The sequence below is a fragment of the Gymnoscopelus microlampas genome, assembly GCF_963454915.1.
Source record: "Gymnoscopelus microlampas genome assembly, chromosome: 6".
Taxonomy (NCBI): Eukaryota; Metazoa; Chordata; class Actinopteri; order Myctophiformes; family Myctophidae; genus Gymnoscopelus; species Gymnoscopelus microlampas.
The window spans coordinates 57,761,535-57,776,774 of NC_139943.1; positions in this window are offsets into that span (position 1 = coordinate 57,761,535).

Sequence of the window (15,240 nt, forward strand, 5' to 3'; positions counted from 1 at the left end):
ACTGGAACAAAACATTTTACAAATGTTTGCTTTATAAAAATATAATATTCAAAGATTTGCACACATTTTCATGATTTTTCATGAATAGTAGATCTACTGGCTCATAGCGTGGCACTCAGCGCTATGAGCTTGTAGATATGCTATAGAGATTAGGCTATTCATAAATAGCAGATCTACAAGCCCATAGCGCGGCACCGATCTGCTATTTTAGAAAAATCGTGAACATTTTAGCAAATCTTTGAATATATATTTAAAGCAAACATTTTTAACTCAAGTCTTTGCTTCTGGGGGCCCTGGAACAACATATTTTCAGTTGGGGGTCCGCGGCCAAATCCATATAATAGTGGGGGTCCTTGAAATGAAAACAGTTTGAGAACCACTGATATTATAACAACATACGTTTAAAAAAATGATTTAGAAGACATTTGTAGAATCCCCCAGAAGCAAAGATTTGAGTTACAAATGTTCATTTGAGTTAAAAATGCTCATAGCGCGGCACTCGGTGCATTTTTTGAGCATGAGCATTTTTTTTTTTAGCTTGTAGATCCTCTATTTTTTAATAGCCAAAGTATAAGATAATGCTTCAATTAGATAAATTAGATAGCAGATCTACAAGCTCACAATATGTCACATTGTGATGTGTTGTGAGCTTGTAGATCTGTTATTTGCACTTTTCATACTGAGACAAAATAAAATCCTCAGTGTTAACCCATTAAAACCAGGAAAGTGTTTTGTTTGTTTAGATTTTAGTGTTTTGGAACAGTGGTTCTCATAATAGCAGATCTACAAGCTCACAGTGCACCACTTCGTGCCAAGTTGCGAGCTTGTAGATCTGCTATTTTTGAAAAAACTTGAAATTGTATGAAAGATTAAAAAAAAAAAAAAAGATTTCTGTGGTCCCTGGCATAAAACATGTTCACTACTGGGTTTGGTGATGTTCTATATTGTCTGAATCAGCTTTGTTTGTGTTTGTTTATGTGCTTAAAGAGTGACTTTGAGATCTGTTTCAGCATGCAATGTAAGTCAATGAGGAGCATATTTAGAATTATTAATTTCTAATCAATGGAGACATTATTTCATTCAATCAATGGATTTTGTATTATTAATCGCCCAGAAGCAAAGATTTGAGTTAAAAATGTTCACCTTAAAAAATATATATTTATATTCAAAGATTTATGAAAATGTCATGATTTCTTCAAAAAATAGCAGATCTACAAGTAGAAAGTATATAAGATAATGTTTCAATCAGATCTAATTAAATTAGATAGCAGATCTACAAGCTTACAATGTGTCACATTGTGATGCGTTGTGAGCTTGTAGATCTGTTATTTGCACTTTTCATACTGAGACAAAAACAATCCTCAGTGTTAACCCATTAAAACCAGGAAAGTGTTTTGTTTGTTTAGATTTTAGTGTTTTGGAACAGTGGTTCTCATAAATAGCAGATCTAAAAGCTCACAGCGTGTCACTTCGTGCCGCGCTGCGAGCTTTTACATCTGATATTTATGAATTTTGAAAAAACTTGAAATTGTTTGAAAGACTTTGAATACTTTTTAATTTCTGATTACTTCTGGGGGTCCCTGGAACAAAATATTTTGAGATGGGGGTCCGCGGCCAAATCCATATCATTGTGGGGGTCCTTGACATGAAAACAGTTTGAGAACCACTGATATTATAACATACGTTTATTTTTATTTTTTATTTTTTTAACTGTTAGGATTTAGAAGACATTTGTAGAATCCCCCAGAAGCAAAGATTTTAGTTAAAAATGTTCACCTTAAAAAATATATATTTATATTCAAAGATTTATGAAAATGTCATGATTTCTTCAAAAAATAGCAGATCTACAAGTAGAAAGTATATAAGATAATGTTTCAATCAGATCTAATTAAATTAGATAGCAGATCTACAAGCTTACAATGTGTCACATTGTGATGCGTTGTGAGCTTGTAGATCTGTTATTTGCACTTTTCATACTGAGACAAAAACAATCCTCAGTGTTAACCCATTAAAACCAGGAAAGTGTTTTGTTTGTTTAGATTTTAGTGTTTTGGAACAGTGGTTCTCATAAATAGCAGATCTAAAAGCTCACAGCGTGTCACTTCGTGCCGCGCTGCGAGCTTTTACATCTGATATTTATGAATTTTGAAAAAACTTGAAATTGTTTGAAAGACTTTGAATACTTTTTAATTTCTGATTACTTCTGGGGGTCCCTGGAACAAAATATTTTGAGATGGGGGTCCGCGGCCAAATCCATATCATTGTGGGGGTCCTTGACATGAAAACAGTTTGAGAACCACTGATATTATAACATACGTTTATTTTTATTTTTTATTTTTTTAACTGTTAGGATTTAGAAGACATTTGTAGAATCCCCCAGAAGCAAAGATTTGAGTTAAAAAATGTCACCCTAAAAAATATGTATTCAAAGATTACGCACATTTTTATGATTTATAAAAAAATAGCAGATCTACAAGCTCATAGCGCGGCATTCGGTGCCGGACCCCCATGCGTATAATGAGGCGATCTCCGTGAACACGGAGGTCACAGAGAATATTCCATGATTTTTCAAAGGTCAGTAAAATCGCTCTTTTTCGCTGGCAGTGGGGTGACACTATTACTCTGGCAGTTAAAGAGTTAATGTGGCCGTGTGGCTGTCATGGTAATCATGGAAATATTGTGGAGTTGTTACACCGTTTAAGGGCGTTCGTGTGTACGTGCGTAGCACCATGGGCATGCCGGGGTCTGAGACAGCGTTGGAGGAGTTGACGTGCAGGGTGTTCGGGGATCTTCTTGAGCAAGGCCACATAGCCAAAGTGGCAGATGACATGTACTGTGGCCCAAACAATTTTGATGACCTGTTGGCCATCTGGAGGAGGGTGTTGTCAGCTTTACAGCCTTATGGATTAAAACTTACCGCCACCAAAACCACCATAGCGCCCATACGGACCTCTATGCTAGGCTGGGTGTGGCATCAAGGCAACTATCCGAGCCACCCCTCACCGTGTGTCTGCCCTGGCTACGTGCCCTCCCCCGAAAACTGTGACTGAGATGCGGTCATTCATCGGTCCCTACAAGGTGCTGGCTTGTGTACTCAAAAACTGTGCTACCACACTTGCTCCACTTGATGACGTGGTTGCTGGGAGAGACTCAAAGGATGTGATCCAGTGGTCAGATGAGCTGCTGTGTGCTTTCAGTAACTCCCAGAAGGCCTTGTCCTCGACCCACGCCATTACATTGCCACGACCTGCTGATCAGCTATGGATTGTTACTGATGGTGCTGTCAGGGACCCGGGTTTGGCAGCTATGCTGTACATCACCTGTAAGGACACTGTGAAAGTTGCAGGGTACTTTAGTGCTAAGTTGCGTAAAAATCAGTTCTCCTGGCTGCCCTGTGAGGTTGAGGCCTTGTCCATAGCAGCAGCAGTGAAGCACTTTGCCCCCTATGTTATTCAGTCGTCTCAGGGACATGTGTTCTGACAGACAGCAAACCCTTGGCTATACAGGCTGAGTGCTCGGACCTCAGACGTACGGGCGCTCATCTCCGTCAGGGGACACGACCGTTGATTAAACTGACAAATGTGCGTGATGTAAAGCGTTACTAGAATGCTGCCACGTTGTCCAGGGATGGTCTCCTGGTTGTCCGTCGCCACACTCCTCTTGCGGCATCAACTCAGTGCATTGTAGTGCCCAGGGCTGCTCTGGATGGCTTACTTACTTCCCTCCATATTAAACTGGACCATCCAACCACATTTCTATTATATGTGAATTGTGTTTATTCTGATTATTATTCAGATTTATTATTCTAATATTCTTATTTATTGCCTGCTACATGAATTGCATATTTTTTGGTTATTAATTCTATGAATTTGGAATGGTTTGAATTGAGGTCTCCTCCCCCCTGGGAATGAAATTATTTGTGGGTGCAGGCCACCTGGGTGAGAAGGATGATAAGGAATGTGTGACACCCTGACAGAGGAGTAATGTGAGACGGGGAAGCGTCACAGTTTGTTGACTGACCGTGCAGGCTCTTTTTTGTTTTATAATTATCAAAGTTTGTTTATGTAACGGAGTGACCGTCAGATAATAAATATTCTGTTTGATGCAACCTTTGGATCTCCGTGCTGATTGACTGTTTGTAAACAAGAAGAGACGCAAGTATAACAATAGGCTGCAACACCACCCCGTCCAACGAGAGAGGTCTTCGGTTGAGCAATGGTTCTGATTTAAGCTAGGCAATGATTCCTCCTCTCTCCCCTCCTCTCCCCTCCCCTCCTCTCCTCTCCTCCTCTCCTCTCCATGTCAACATTCGAGAACATCTATCAGAAGATGAAAAACAGGTAAAGTAATGCGTCACTCTGCAAGTTTAACTAAAGTTTTCCACATGTCAAAAAAAATATTCTGGCTATTTTTCATATCACGATTATTTTTTAGCAAATCCATTTAAATCGTTACATGCCTAGTTAAAGGTAGTGTCAAATATCATGGTAAGCCAATCTGAGGCAGAGTTGGGCGGGTCTTGCATTTGATCTCCTGGGGGCGACCAAACACACACACGCACACACACACACACGCACACACACACACACACGCACACGCACACGCACACGCACACACACACACACACACACACACACACACACACACACACACACACACACACACACAGAGAAGGTAGAGAGGCAGAGAGAAAGGAGGAGTGGTTCTCCTACGTTGTTTGTATTTTACATTCAACCAAACTGTAAAAAATGAACCATTATCCTGAGCCTTATTTAAAAAATAGTGAAAATAGCCGATCTTGTGACGCTTTGTGAGCTTATAGATCTGCAGTTTTAACTTTTTTTTGTAAAGTAATGCATTGATATTAAAAAAGAAAATGTACTTTTGACCTGCAGAGACGGTGTCTGCAGAGACACAAGGCATATTAGGGATGTGGTCAGGTTGAAACTTTCACATCTGTCATTTCTCATCACATGATCTACAGCAGGGGTTTTCAACTAACTTCGACCCAGGGACCACCATCCTGACTAAAAGCAACCTGGGGACCACCACTATTGTGCGTGGCGGGTCCATCATAGACCCACCCCACACAATAGTGGTGGGGGGTTCATGTACCACAGGGAGCTGGAGAAAATATATATAATATCAATATAATATCTAATAAAATACAGCGATTTTGTTTGAATATGATGGAATATGATTAAGGATTACTGTGATTATGGTAAGCTCACATTTCATATTACACACACACAATACAGTAAGAACTCCTGTAAGTTATTAATCGTTTTTTTTTTTTTCGTTTTTTTTTTGGCCAGGGACCACCTGCAATACCTCCGCGGTCCGCGGACCACCGGTTGAAAACCCCTGATCTACAGCCTTCTCTGTGACCACATCCTCTCCTCTCCTGCTGTTCTCTACACCACCCACACACACACACACACACACACACACACACACACACACACACACACATACGGAGGCTTTTTTCTCGCTTTTTTCCCCGTCTTTCCGACCACGCACGCACGCACGCACGCACGCACGCACGCACGCACGCACGCACGCACGCACGCACGCACACACGCACACGCACACACACATAGCGCTACAGCAGTGTTTAACACTGGATTTGAAGGCTGGTCGTTCATTCATTTGAAAAAGTAGTAATGACATAAATGTATTATTATAGGATGTATGTAACAGTCATAATGACATAAATGTATTATTATAGGATGCATGTACTGTCATAATGACATTAATGTATTATTATAGGATGTATGTAACAGTCATAATGACATTAATGTATTATTATAGGATGTATGTAACAGTCATAATGACAAATGTATTATTATTGGATGTATGTAACAGTCATAATGACATAAATGTGTTATTATAGGATGTAGTGACCATGTGACATCATCAACCTTACTTAAAGATTTATTTATTTTTTCATATCGATTAGTCACCTCATGGAGACTTGAATTCATGGATATTTTTTCCTTAGCCAAAAACCAGCGGACCGGTAGGCAGCGGCTCCGGTAGGAGACACAAAATAAGCTTTAAGGGAAGTTCACCAACAAAATCACTTTTCGTCTCCGCCAGGCCGAAAGGCATGGCGAGAAAGTATGTTTTACCCCCTGTCCGTCCGTCCGTCCGTGTGTCCTGTCCGTCCGTTACCTCCTAATCTCCGGCACCGTTGGCCCGGCCGCTGCGAAACTGTGCACACACACTCCCTGGATGCCAATTCAGAACCTCTGGCCCAAATGTTTCAGATTGGCCTGTTATAGCGCCACCAGGAGGCCGATTTGTGCAAAAAACATTTATTGATACTAGCCTACTCCTTCAGATTTTGTCCAAACATCACACAAATCAGTACACAATATCTCTATAGTCATGTGATCAACACAGATCTATCCGATTTCCCATATTACATCCTGATTGCCTAAGATTGGCTTCCAAAGTTTGCAGGATTGGTCCGTTTTCAACAAAATGCCTCAAATCATGAACGCAGCTTGCGATTTCCGTGAAATTTCACACACACATTTCTATTAGGCCGAAGAAGAAATGCCACCCTTTTACCATTGTCCTGTTATAGCACCACCAGCAGGTCTAATTTTGCAAAACACATTTTTGGAACAAAATGCCTCAAATCATGAATGCAGTGTCCGATTGCAGTATAAAGCCTAAGAACAAATCGCACCCGTTTCACATTGGCCTATTATAGCGCCACCAGGAGGCCACAATAACCTACCTGACCTGGCGGAGACCTGTGCTCCGAGGAGCACTTTTTCTAGTTTTCTATGGATTAGTCACCCCCTGGAGACTTGAATTCATGGATATTTTTAGTTTTTTGTCGCGTAAATAATAATAATAATAAAAAAAGGTTACTTTTTCCATTTTCTGAAAAGTAAAGTAAGAGTTTTGGACGTTTTGGACCCCCAAATGCTCATTCGATATAGTTCCCTCTCCTGCACGTGTCGCATGTGCATTGTAACCAATCCAGCTGTATTCTCCAAAAACTGCAGTGTACTGTACTCCCTCCATGTAGGAAAACAAAGTACATTTTGTCCATACCACAAACATTGTATGCCCCTCGGATGTGAACGCAAGTATCCTCTGTACCTGGGCGGTTTATTTATTTTAAAAATGGCAGTTATAATTTGGCAGTTAGCAGTTATACCATCATTATTATTTATTCCTCTTACACTTTCGCTTCACTTGTGTGAAATGTATGGTTTCGTATGTGTACTGCCACCAACCCTGCAAGGCCCAGTGTGATCGCACGATCACATGTATGTTTTATAAAGAAATGAGTTTAAATCATTTTTCTTTTCTGTTATTTTTTTATTTTTTTCACCTCTAAATCCTCATTGGGTCCTATTGTTTAGTCTTACAATGCCATTGGCCAGGATATTTGCATATAAATACCCCCCACAGAGCCAGGAATCATCACAACTTGAAAAGAATGTGGGCCTTGCAGGGATAATTATGCAATGTCATATTGTGTGCGACCGTGCGTGCATGCACTCTGACCTCTGTCCTACTCTCTCATACTGCCTTCTATTATCACCTTTTTCTTCCTTTTCTCCCGGTTCTACGTAACCCTGTAACTGGTCTGATCTATCCTGCTCCATTTAAAATCTTTGCTGGCTCTGACCTCCGTGTGTTCGCTCCCGCCTGGGCTGTGTGCAATCACGGGCGAAGTGCCCCATATCATTGCAGTTAAAACATCTGACCTGAGACATGTCACGGGGACCCCTATAACCTCTTCTACCTCTTCCTCCCGCATATCCTCCTCTTCCTCTATAATCCCCTTGTTGATAATTGTTATTCTGCTGTTGTATTTCCAACATTTTTTGCATTTGCTCAAATGAAAACATGGGTGTGGACTGTGTGTCCGGTGCCCGAGGTTGTGGTGTGGGTGCTACCTGTATCACTGGCTGTGTAGACACTGTGTTAAGAACAGGCGCATTCTTTTTGGTTGTACTAATCTGTTGTTCTACCTGTTGTAGTTGTAATCTGAGAAGCCTTTTTGTCATATCAGCAATTGTCGCCATGTCAACTTTTTTACAGCAGGGGACTAAGGTACTGCTATTTTTCCCACTCCCTAGTGAATGAACTGTCCTTCCACAGTAATCTGTAACAAAGCGGCTGGATGTGGCACTTAATATGATTCTCACTGAAAATGCCAAATTTTATGATTCCTCTGCCTGTGTGTGTGTGCGAGTGTGTGTAAAAATGTGGGGGTGAATGGACCTTTGGGAGCGTGTGTGTGTGTGTGTGTTGCGGCACCAGTACTCAAATTCTGTACTCTCTTCTCCCTATGTGAACCTCCAAATGGCAGGGCGAGGATTAAAATGATATACTACTGGGGCTATCTGTGAGTCTTCAGGCGTGTATAAGTAAAAGTATGATTATCACAATGAAGAGGTGTACTACTTTAGAAGTACAAACAAAGAGCATATACTCTAGAAGTACAAACAGGCTTGGCCTCAAAACGTTTTCAAAGTACCACAAGTAGAAGTACTGAACTTATGGAAACAACAGATCAAACAAGCTCACCCAATACACAGCAGTATGTCGTTAATCTTCAATGACAAGCTAACCAGCCGCACAGAGAAAACGGGTGCAATACGTTAGTCCGACAGACCGTTCCTCCGACAGCGCATGCCTCCGACGTTTACTATACTAACCCTATACCAAACCCGAACCCTAACCCTAACCGCACGCGGATGCCACATAGTCGGAGAAATGGTCTGTCGGACTAACGTATGCCCCCCAGAGAAAACAGTGCCCGTGCACGTTTTAGTTTTTATTCTACAAATCGCTATAAGTGGCAAAAATACATAAAAAACACACAGTTCCTAGCGCCCAGAACCGTACTATCTAGTAAAAGTATTTAGGGGTTTCACAAAAATCGTTTTCACAGTTTTTAAGAATAATTTGTGTTGCAACACTTTTTTTTTTTTTTTTAAATCAACTTTCTAACTTTATTGTAAAAATCGCTAGAAGCGCCCAGAATGCATAAACTGTAGTATGTTATGAAATTATTTACAAGTTAATTATTTAACTTAGTTAACTACGCGCTCCAACGAAACCACCCTTATATCCCACACAGTAAATATGATATATATTTGTATAACTCCTCTTGAGTTATTTTTATTGCCGTCTCGTACGACTGTGGACCCCCGGCCCATAAATCTCTTAAATAACACTATTTACACTATTTTATCCGCTCCGTATACAGCTTAGATACTAGATCAAAGTAAATGCTCTACGTAAGCGATTAAAATAAACCAAAACTCCCTATTTCATCAGTCACTTATACAGCTTAGACACCGGATCATTGTGAATACTGTACGTATGCTTCAAAAACAATCTGGGAGTTCAGTAATTCATCTCGTTATCTCATTGCCGCTCTGCACGACTATCCAGCTCCCCGAGTCTGGTAACTTATCTCGTTATCGTCCGCGACGATTATAGTTTATACTGCACAGTCCAAACACGTTAAAACCACACTGCGTAATGACAATTCATTCACTATGGCAAATTTGGTTATAAATCGATGTCCTACAATAGCTAAATTTATCTCAATGCATTTGGATTACGACAATTGCTTATCTCAGTCAAACAAACTCAGGTTAGAGTGACCAATCACTGAATTCGTGTTAACAGGTTTCAGCAAGCCTTATCTTTCACCCCGGGGCAAGTTTGCTCAGAACCGAGACAAGAAAGCCGAGACCGGTTACTGGAATGATGTCCAGACGATCAACCTGCCAAAGGATGTCCTCCTCACGGAACCATAAGGGTTTCGGCACCAATTTGTTAGATTTATTACTGAACCTTAACTCCATAAAAGTAAATCTAGATAAGGAAGGTACTTGGTTCTGTGGTTCTATAGTGAGAGTCACCCCTTGAAAGAATCGCTACACAGGTGATTACAATTGTATGAATCAAAATGGTTTTATTACCCTTTAATCTAAGTTACAATTATGTATGAGCCTATTAAACAATCAGAATGAATTGTCATTTACAAAAATAATACTACACCAGATCATCAGATCATCATTACATCGGAGCTCCGAGATACCCTCCTCTCTACAGGTAGAGAAGTTTGTAATGGAGTCCTATATTTTTCTCCCAAGCTTTTTAATACTGGCATATAGATAAAACATTAATAAAAATCATCAACAGGAGTCGCTGTTGGTCCAACGTAGGGGATTGAGCAGGCGGCTCCCATCCCTTCTCGTCTCACGACCCATCGTTGGGGTGGGCAAGGACCCCCTCCCTGCTGTCTCACGGTCTCTCACGGCTGCCATGGGAGATGACCTTGGCTCCCTTCAGGGCACCTGTGGAATCTGCCCTCCCTAACTTCTGCCTAGATAATGGTTCTATGCAACATTTGTCTGTTTGGCTGAGACACTGAGAATAATATTTTAAGTGTCTGTTTGCTGGGAACTGGCCTGACTATGGATGTGCAGACAAACCAATCCATTTTACTTGTTAGCATTACAATAATAATATAAGATAGTTGAGACCACAAAACATTACTAACTTTATGAAATCATTAAGGCACTCTGACCATTAGCGTAATTTTGCCTGCAGTCAGTAAATCACTCTGCTCGAGGGGAGAGAGAGAGAGAGAGAGAGAGAGAGAGAGAGAGAGAGAGAGAGAGAGAGAGAGAGAGAGAGAAGACCTCATCTCCTGACGCTAGAGTCTGTCTGCTCAAATGAACAGGATAGCTGAGCTCAAAACAGTGTAAATATATATATATAATTTTGACAGCCCTATAGAATTTCCTTTCAGTACCGCCCCTCGATGACTTGGCCTAGGTTGTGGTGCTGTCTGCTGGGCCTCTCTCTGTCTCTCTCCCACTGTCTCTCCATGGTGAGGTGCCTACCTGTCAGGCGGTCTCCCAGCGAGACTCCACATTATCTTAATATAATTGGTCCTGAACTAATGCTCATTATAATATTATAATATATCTTATCTTCATATAATTGGTCCTAAACTAATGTTCATTATAAGATGGCACCATTTCTTTCTACTCACTCTGTGTCTGTCTCAGAGGAGGGCTGTGGACAGTTCAGAAACCTGCCTACCAGTGACAACATATGTAGGAAGGTTTGGTCATTTAAAACAAGATTTCAATTTGTAATATTTTTTTAGGTCAGAACAATGGCTTCTCTAGCTGCCAGTGTCGTCAGTTTAACAGCCGCCCCTCCCCCCTCCGTACCTCTCCCAGTTCCAAGCAGCAGACAGACAGACAGATTGTATCACAAGGTTAATTCACTCATGCAAACAGTGATGTGACTTGCAAACGACAAAGAAGTGATAGAATACTGATCGCGCAAGTGTCATCATTCATTTCAGAATACTACGGGAAATCAGACAGATCCGGGTTGATCACATGACTATAGAGATAATGTGTACCAATTTGCATGACGTTTGGTTAAAAGCTGTAGGAGTAATGGAAAAAATGGGTTTTGCACAAATCAGCCTCCTGGTTGCGCTATGACACGCCCATGTGAAAAATGTGGGCAGAGGTTCTGAATTGGCATCCAGGGAGTGGGTGTGCACAGTTTCACAGCGACCGGGCCAACGGTGCCGGAGATTAGCTGCTAACACACAGACAGGACGGACACACGGACGGACGGATGGACAGACAGACAGACAGACAGACAGACAGGGGGCAAAACATACTCTCTCGCCATGCCTTTCGGCCTGGCGGAGACAATAACCACAAAGCAGAAGTTACATATTGTCGCTGTCAGGCAGAAACCTTGTATCTTCATATTCCATTATTGTCTCCGCCAGGCCGAAAGGCATGGCGAGAGAATATGTTTTACCCCCTGTCCGTCCGTCCATGTGTCCTGTCCTGTCCGTGTGTTACCAGTTAATCTCAGGCACCGTTGACCCGGTCGCTGCGAAACTGTGCACACACACTCCCTGGATGCCAATTCCAGAACCTCTGCCCCAAATTTTTCACATGGGCCTGTTATAGCGCCAACAGGAGGCCGATTTGTGCAAAACCCATTTACTCCTACAGATTTTATCCAAACATCACGCAAATCGGTACACAGTATCTCTAGAGTCATGTGATCTGTCTGTCTGTCTGTCTGTCTGTCTGTCTGTCTACTTACTCTTTGTCTCATAAACCTCCCTACCAGTGACATCATTGGTTTGGTCATTTCAAACAAGATTTCAGTTTGTATTCTTATTATAATTAATGTGACAACAATGTCTTCCATTACAGCATGCTTACTTTCCTGGATTAGAAAGCCTGCAGTTTCTATTAGCTTGGATTCCCCATCAATGGAGAATCCCTTACGGGTCCATTTGGTTCCATGTGTACACTCTCAGAGTTACAGACCTGTAAGGCTCCATTTGGTTCCATTTGCACACTCTCAGAGTTACAGACCTGTAAAGGTCCATTTGTACACTCTCAGAGTTACAGACCTGTAAGGGTCCATTTGGTTCCATGTGTACACTCTCAGAATTACAGACCTGTAAGGGTCCATTTGGTTCCATTTGTACACTCTCAGAGTTACAGACCTGTAAAGGTCCATTTGGTTCCATTTGTACACTCTCAGAGTTACAGACCTGTAAGGGTCCATTTGGTTCCATGTGTACACTCTCAGAATTACATACCTGTAAGGATCCATTTGTAAACCTCTCAAGGAACCCTGGTGGTCCCTGGACCACACTTTGAGAACCACTACTCTATGTGCAGGGGTGCACATAACTGGTGCGCAGGTGCGCATGCGCACCCACAATAAAAAATGCGCACCATATCAGACGACGTGAGGCGCTTTTGCGTACCAACAGCTGGGACAGGAATTTCCAAGCTTTTATTTTTTAGCAAAAAAATAAATAAAAGCCTGGAGATCGAGGCTAGGAATTTACTTCCTGAAGCCACACTCACACAATCACTATATCTCACATCGCCTCGCATTACCAGCAGCGGCTGTTAGAGGCACTCGTCACCGATGATGAACGCACCGTGATGGTGCAAAATATACCGTGAACGTCCCAATCTGGCGGATAAAAGCAACGCAGCAAAATGTCCGGTGGGCACCATGCTGACTCCCCCACCCACCCCCCCACCCCCCGTTGACAAAACGGGACGGGACCATTCTTTTCTTGCGCACCAAGTCACATCAGGTGCTCTTCTGAGTACTAGACCTAAAAAGTTATGTGCACCCCTGTCTATGTGATCAGCAGAGTGGCCAGAAGCATTAGAAAATAAATGATTCTCTGACATAATTGGTGTTTTGCTGCTCCCTGGTGGTCACTGTCACTCACTTCAGGACGTATTGCCAATCTACATTTTGTAGATATTTTAAAGTTTGAAATATAACTTTCTTTAACCCTCTAAAATTAAATCAAGTCATGTTAAGTCAGGAAAATAAATACATAATTAAATTCAGTCACCAGTTAGAAGCTGTAATACATTTTAGCAGGCTGCATTTTATGGTTGTAGGCCTGCTGCCACTTTAGAGGTATTTAAACTGGTATAAAGGACTGGTTATAATCTATATCAGCGCACAGGGCCACCTTAAAGATATTTAAACTGGTATAAATGACTGTTTATAATCTATATCACAGTACAGGGCTCAAAGCCGATCTACAATGTGAGCTTGTAGATCAGCTATTTTTGGTGAATGTTCCCACAGAATAGAGATGCTGGGGTTCAAGTGGTTAAACGTCAAGTATGTATGTATGTATGTATGTATGTATGTATGTATGTATGTATGTATGTATGTATGTATGTATGTATGTATGGCAGAGAGAAAATATATATATATATATATACGTACGTACGTACGTACGTACGTATGTATGTGTATATATATATATATATATATATATATATATATATATATATATATATATCGGCCTTCAAAGTTCTCGTTTGAATATTTGCTACTACCACCAATATCTATCTCTCTCTCTCTCTCTCTCTCTGCTAATCTACAAGCTCAGAATTAACACTGCTTGTAGCTTGTAGATCTGCTATTTTCACTACTTTTGTTGTCACACTCTTGTATCATGAAGTGTGCCTCCCTTCCCTCTCTGTGGATAGGACTTAAATGGGAGAGTGCTTACACCTGGTCACCTAGCTGTGTTGCATCTAAGAAAGTTGACGAGACTCTGTGAGTATATAAGGAGTGGGTTTTGATGACTTGGCCAGCTGCATTCTCACCATCATATTACTGGTAGTCTGCTTCATGCCAGAGACTTGCTTGTTGTACTTGCTCAGATAGCTACAATGAACAGAGGTTACCTTTTCTTCAACTCTGTCTGAGGGGAAGGCTTACCTTTGCACTGTTATCAGTATAGAGTTCTCAATTGGCAAACTTCCTTATTTGGGTCTGACTTTTTACTCCCTGGGTTTGGGAGATGTGACATGCTCATAGATTCTCCATGCTGGGTATTTTCTTTTTCATTGAATACCTTATTAGTATAAAAATGGACTGCCTCCTTCCTAGTCCCCAAACAGCCAGATCACACAGGTTTAAAATCCAAGCATTAACACTCGCATGACTAGCCGGTGACGAAGATTAAGACAAGACCAGATCAAGTTGAGACCGAGTCGACTGTTGTCCTAGTAACAGCAGATGTTGTCGCCGGTGAAAGAACGCGTGGCTTTCCTCGTCAATGCCTGTTTTTTGTTATTTCTTTTATATCACAATGCCAAAACATACCGATCTGATTCTTGTTTGGATGAAGAAACGTCAGACAGACGAACACTCACGTTGCGTTGGACGCTGCTCCTCATCCGTTGGTTGTGTTGTTGTTGAGAAACAGGAAGACAACCACTCCTTCCTTTGTCAGTCTCTCTAACAATAGACTTAAGTGTTTTATAAATGCAACTATTCTAGTTGGAGTCAACATGTGTAAGGTACAATCACTATTCAGCCCATTGAAAGTGTGTAAATAAACGCAACAATGATTTAATCAATATATATATGTATTTTAACAATGTATTTTAACCTTGGTTGTGAAACGTGCTATATAAATAAAGTGGATTGGATTGGATAAATACATGTTAATTTCCTCCTGGGATTCGAACCATTCCCAATGTCAGCATAAACATACTAGTCAGACGCTTTCTCCTGTGCGCCATTCTTCTCACAACACATGGGTACCGTAAACAACTCATAGAGTATACAACCAACCATTACAAAACAAAATAGTCATGGTCACTAGATTAACTTGAGACCTCAGTCACCACACTG